The sequence below is a fragment of the Montipora capricornis genome, chromosome 4 (genome assembly GCF_036669925.1).
Source record: "Montipora capricornis isolate CH-2021 chromosome 4, ASM3666992v2, whole genome shotgun sequence".
Classification (NCBI taxonomy): Eukaryota; Metazoa; Cnidaria; class Anthozoa; order Scleractinia; family Acroporidae; genus Montipora; species Montipora capricornis.
The window spans coordinates 51,851,930-51,857,499 of NC_090886.1; positions in this window are offsets into that span (position 1 = coordinate 51,851,930).

A 5,570-nucleotide genomic window follows, 5' to 3' on the forward strand; every position below is an offset into this window, starting at 1 on the left:
TAAATCAGGCCACAAGCGACCATACCCGGCTTCTCGTGCGTGAAATAAAGAAACGTTAAATTATGTTTTACCTTTGCTTTAATCTCAGATTCCTTGTCACATGCGTAACTTTAAATCTGTGAAAAAAAAAAAAACCGACTTACTTGATAATTTTTTCATTCCCCAACAGACTGCTTTTTGAGAACCCCATCAACACAACTGGAGAGCGGGTGTTCACTATCCAAAACCACATTCTAACAATGTAAGTCATACAAGATGACATACTGTTTTATATATCAGCACACATGAAGTTACTCATGCTTTAGGCCACTCCCGGGCTCGACGCCCTGTCGGATCAACACTGATAAGAAAGTGCCATGATAGTTACATCAGCGAGTGGATAGAACTGAAGTCTTCGCCGTTCAAACGCCCACAACGTGAAAATTTTTATTTTCCTATTTGAAAGTCCATATTTAAAAAAAATGAACTTTGGCGAAACTCTCTTTCCATTCGAACGACAGGCGAATTTTCTACAATTTTTTAAAAGCGCTCAAATTGTCTGCCATTTTAAAAATTGGCACACAGCTCGCTCAAGTCTTCCCTGGACATATGACCTATTTGAAAATCCTCAGACATAGACATGATAGCTTTTTTTCTTAATTGAAAAAAATACTGAAAACTATCGCAGAGCGATACCTTTGCGTTGATCACCTAGAAAACATAGGACCTACGCCAACAAGCATTCCTTAATCTACATCACAGCGATCCTGTGAAATCCTGACCAGCTGAAGGAGTATATCAAATAAAAATGGGATTTTAAACATCGTGCAAAATTCGTGTCTCGTTTTGAAACAGTATGTTCTCTTGTGCACGACACATCTACCAATTTTCAGAATATCTGTGATCTTTTCACCCGTGCATCCGACGTTCATTCATATAACACTAGATTTTCTGATGTTGGTAACTTATATGTTAATAAATCAAGACTGAGTATTCGACTTAATTCGTTTTCCGTTTTCGGAGCTAAGCTATGGAACTGCCTGAAGCCTGACTTGCGCAAACTTAGAAAAAAACCTTTTAAAAACAAAATTCACCAATTTTTACTTCCGGTGCTTGGTGATGAGGATGATTATGTTGTTGTCTCAAAATTACTAGTCATCATTAATCACACCCTAGCTTTCATTATTAATTACTTCCTTATGTTTCATGTCTTCTTGTAGGTTTTTGCAACTATTTATTTTATTACTGGGTTGCCTATTGCAAACCAGTCGGAAAATGGGTAGATTATTTTTTTTACTGGGTTGCCTATGGGCAAACCCAGTCGAGGTCTGCGTTTAGTTTGTTTGTTTTCTTTTTTTTATTTCTTTTCTTTTTTTTTTCCGTGTCGGTAAAAGTCTTGCCTGTCACTCCCCTGGTAAGTGGTGTCTTTGTGGATAGAGCCTTCTGCGCGTATTTTCGTAGGATCGAGAGGGTAGTGGAACTGCGTAGATTTCTCTGGTGGACACAGTAGAATCATTAACTTAGCCTGCAATGGCGTCGAAAGTCATGCAACGCGAATGGCGTTTTATTGGATCCTTAAACAAAATATACCCTTATGGAGCTCAATAATGGAAAGTCAGTTGGATAAACTAGGCATGAATCTCAAAAGCGACGAGTACTGGACTTCGACAACAATCTATCGCCCGTCGAGACGAAATCAAAGTGAGCAGTATTTACCTGAAGTACAAGGTAATTTGACACGATTGAGTTTCTTGTCTTCACGCACGCAATGAAATAGGAAGAGGTTTTCGCCTCTAAGAGCAAATATGTTGTTTGTTTCAATAAAACTTTCGCTGGAAAAGGATTCTGTGGTATTTTCTGCTTTTGTGAATTATAATATCATGTTGTGTATTGAATTTTCGAGCTTAAGGTTGAAATGTGATATGCGAGAAGTTTTTTAGTTTTGCTCTGTAAGCGGGAAGGGTTCACAGGCCTGTTGAAAGCGTGCTCGAGTTTCAACAAAATGAGCCCCAAAATCAGTGAAAACTTGTGACGCAGATGAATAATAAAGTAGCTGCTATTTCCAAAATGATGGAATTACCTGGTGATAATAACGTCGTACGCGTCTTGGAGAGTACATTTTGACTTTGCATAAACAAGAGTTGGGCGATTGTGATCTTTGTTTTGACTTCGCTCATTTCATTGTCAAACTTTATAACACTTGACAGAAAAAGAAACTTTTTAAAAACCCGGTATCTTGCCATCATTTGACACAGATGCTTCACTGTTTGACGAGTAAACATGCAGCGGTAACGTAATCACGGCGCCCGCTGAATTCCGGCCATGTCACTTTTCGATTTTGCAATTTACTTGAACGTAGCAAAAATCTCCCAAAATGTTTGCCGCTGATCGTAACTTTATATATAATATATTCACGGTTAAAAATTAATGTTGTTTTGATGTCGTAAATATTTTATTCTCGATCGACCGTCCGGGAAACTTCCTTCTGCTCTTTCTGAAAACTGTGTATCAATAGTTATTTGCTTTTTCATCAATATTTGTTTTGCATAAAGCAAGCTAACAAGATCTGTACCTTGCTGAGTTGGCATTTGCTAGAGTTAATAGTATTTTCGGTCCGATGCTTCTGTTTTAAGAGGGGTACATTGTTTCGGTCTCCCATCCAAACACTAACCCCGCCCGGCAGGGCTTAACTTCAGTGAACTTTAGTATTAGAAAGCCTTCAGATGCTCAGAGGGCACACTTGTGGTAAAAAGAAGTTGTGAGGGAACTTGAAAATTATCAACATGTCAGCCCAGAAGCCAATGTTTCTCGCTTCTCTTTTATTTGTTATTCTTCAGAGACTGGAATGCTGTATTTCAATACCACACAATTCAGTGCCTTCTCATTTTCTGTAGCACGTACCACAGGCAACCCAGTGTATGCTTCACAGAAGCATCTCGTTACTGGGTTGCCAACCCAGTCGGAATCTGTCTTTAATTTCGTCGTTTTTTTATTTTTCGTTTTCTTTTTTTTTTTTTTATTTTTTTCCGTGTCGGTAAAAGTCTTGCCTGTCACTCCCCTGCTAAGTGGTGTCTTTGTGCATAGAGCCTTCTACGCGTATTTTCTTAGGATCGAGAGGGTAGTGGGAAATGCGTAGATTTCTCTGGTGGACACAGTAGAACGATTAACTTAACCGGCAATGGCGTCGAAAGTCATGTAACGCGAATGGCGTTTTAGTGGATCTTTGAACAAAATGTACCCTTATGAAGCTCAATAATGGCAAGCGAATTGGATACTGAACAAGAGAGGCGGTCGAATGTTAGGAGCGACGAGTAATGGACTTCGACAACAATCTGTCGCCCGTCGAGCCGTAATCAAAGTGAGCTGTCTTCCTAAAATTTTGCCAAGTGTGGTGTTTTGTACAACACTCAAACCAAATGAACAGTTCTCTGGTAACTCAGTATGGGTTCAACAAAGACAGAGAAGGAATCCATATGGTGGATCTGTTATCTCAGTTGTCTCGCTATTTGTTAGATTTGTATTTACCTGTTCTCAACTCTGCACAGTCTTCCGGTATAACAATAGGAAATTTCACTAATAAGCCATTGACGTGAATGGCGTTTTCGTGGATCTTTAAACAAAATATACCCTCATGGAGCTCAAGAATGGATCGTCAATTGGATGAGCAAGACAGCGCTGAAAACTTGAAATATCTGGATTTTAAGAGACGAGTAATGGTCTTCGACAACAATTTCATTTTTCGCCTTTGGATATCAAGTGAGCTTTGTTTCTAATATTTTAGTAACTTGGTATTATATAAAACACGGAAATCAAATAGCAATTTTTTTATGGATTTAACCATAGTTACTAACTATGATTTAACAAATTAACATTGAAGGAATCGAACGCCTACAAGAATGCATCACAGTGTTTACTCAAGTCGCATCTTAGTTGTCTGACAATTTACATTTACCGGTATTTTACTCAACTCTGCAAAGGTTTAAAATATTTGGAAATGTGACAGTGAAGAATTATTTGAATGAAAGTTGTTGTCGCTTTTGTGCTTCATTATTTACGGTCAGCGTTCCGAGTCGAAAAGGGTTTTGATGTGAACTGTCAAAAATGTATTTAATTGCATCTCTTGTTTGCACGCACGCAATTGAAATAGGAAGGTATTTTTGCCTCTAATAGTAAATATGTCGTTTGTTTCGATTAATTTTTCGCTGGAAAAGGATTTTGCCGAGATATTTCCAGCCTTTGTGAACTTTAATATCATGTTGTGTAATTTTCGAGCTTAACAAATTTGCATACGTGTGTTGAAATATGATACGGGAGCATTTTTGTGGTATAGTGTAACGAAAATAAACAGGTCTGTTGGAAGCTTGCTTGAGTTTCAACAAAATGACCCCCAAAATCGGCAAAAAAAATCTGACACTGATGAATAATAAAGTAGCTGCTATCCCCAAAACGATGGAATTACCTGGCGATAAATAACCTCGTCTTGGAGAGTTTTGACTGTCAACCTAAACCCAAAATGTTTGTCGCTGATCGTAACTTTTTGTATTCTATATTCACGGTTCAAAATAAATGTTGTTTTCATGTCGTAAATATGTTATTCTCGAGCGATCGTCCTGGAAACTTCCTTCTGCTCCTAGAACTGTGTATCAATATTTATTTACTTTTGCGTCAATATTTGTTTTTGCATAAAGCAAGCTAACAAAATCTGTACCTCGCTGAGTTCGCATTTGTTAGCGTTAATAGTATTTTCGGTCCGATGCTTCTGTTTTATGAGGGGTATATTACTTTGGTCTCCCATCCAAACACTAACCCCGCCCAACAGGGCTTAACTTCAGTAATTTTCGGTATTACAAAGCTGTCAGATGCTCAGAGGGCACGCTTAAACTTGTGGTCAAAAGAAGTTTATCAACATGTCAGCCCAGAAGCCAGTGTTTCTCACTTCCCATTTATTTTCTTCAATCTTTCTGGGTTCAGTACTTTGCTAGTAACCACATGTCTTCTCAGACTATTTACCCAAGACTTCTACCATGGCACTACAATGATAGACAATACCAAAACAATATCGTGCACTGTTAAAGCTACATATTACGTAAGGAAAGATCTGTTTCGTCGTACGAACGTGTGACGACCTGTGAGCCAAAGGGCCTCGTCTGGTATGACTTCTTAATGACCCCCCAACTTGAAAAAAATTGTCTGGAACGGTGCACGTACCACAGGCAACCCAGTGTACCCTCACGGAGGGTCTAGTTTTCTTATTTTCCGTGTCGGTAAAAGTCTTGCCTGTCTCTCCCCTGCTAAGTGGTGTCTTTATGCATAGAGCCTTCTGCGCGTATTGTCTTAGGATCGAGAGGGTAGTGGGAAATGCGTAGATTTCTCTGGTGGACACAGTAGAATGATCAACGTAACCGGCGATGGCGTCGAAAGTCATGTAACGCGAATGGCGTTTTAGTGGATTTTTAAGCAAAATATACCCTTATGGAGCTTAATAATGGAAAGTCAATTGGATACTGAACAAGAAAGGCGCTGAAAAAAAATTCTGGAATCTTAAAAGCGACGAGTAATGGACTTCGACAACAATCTGTCGCCCGTCGAGC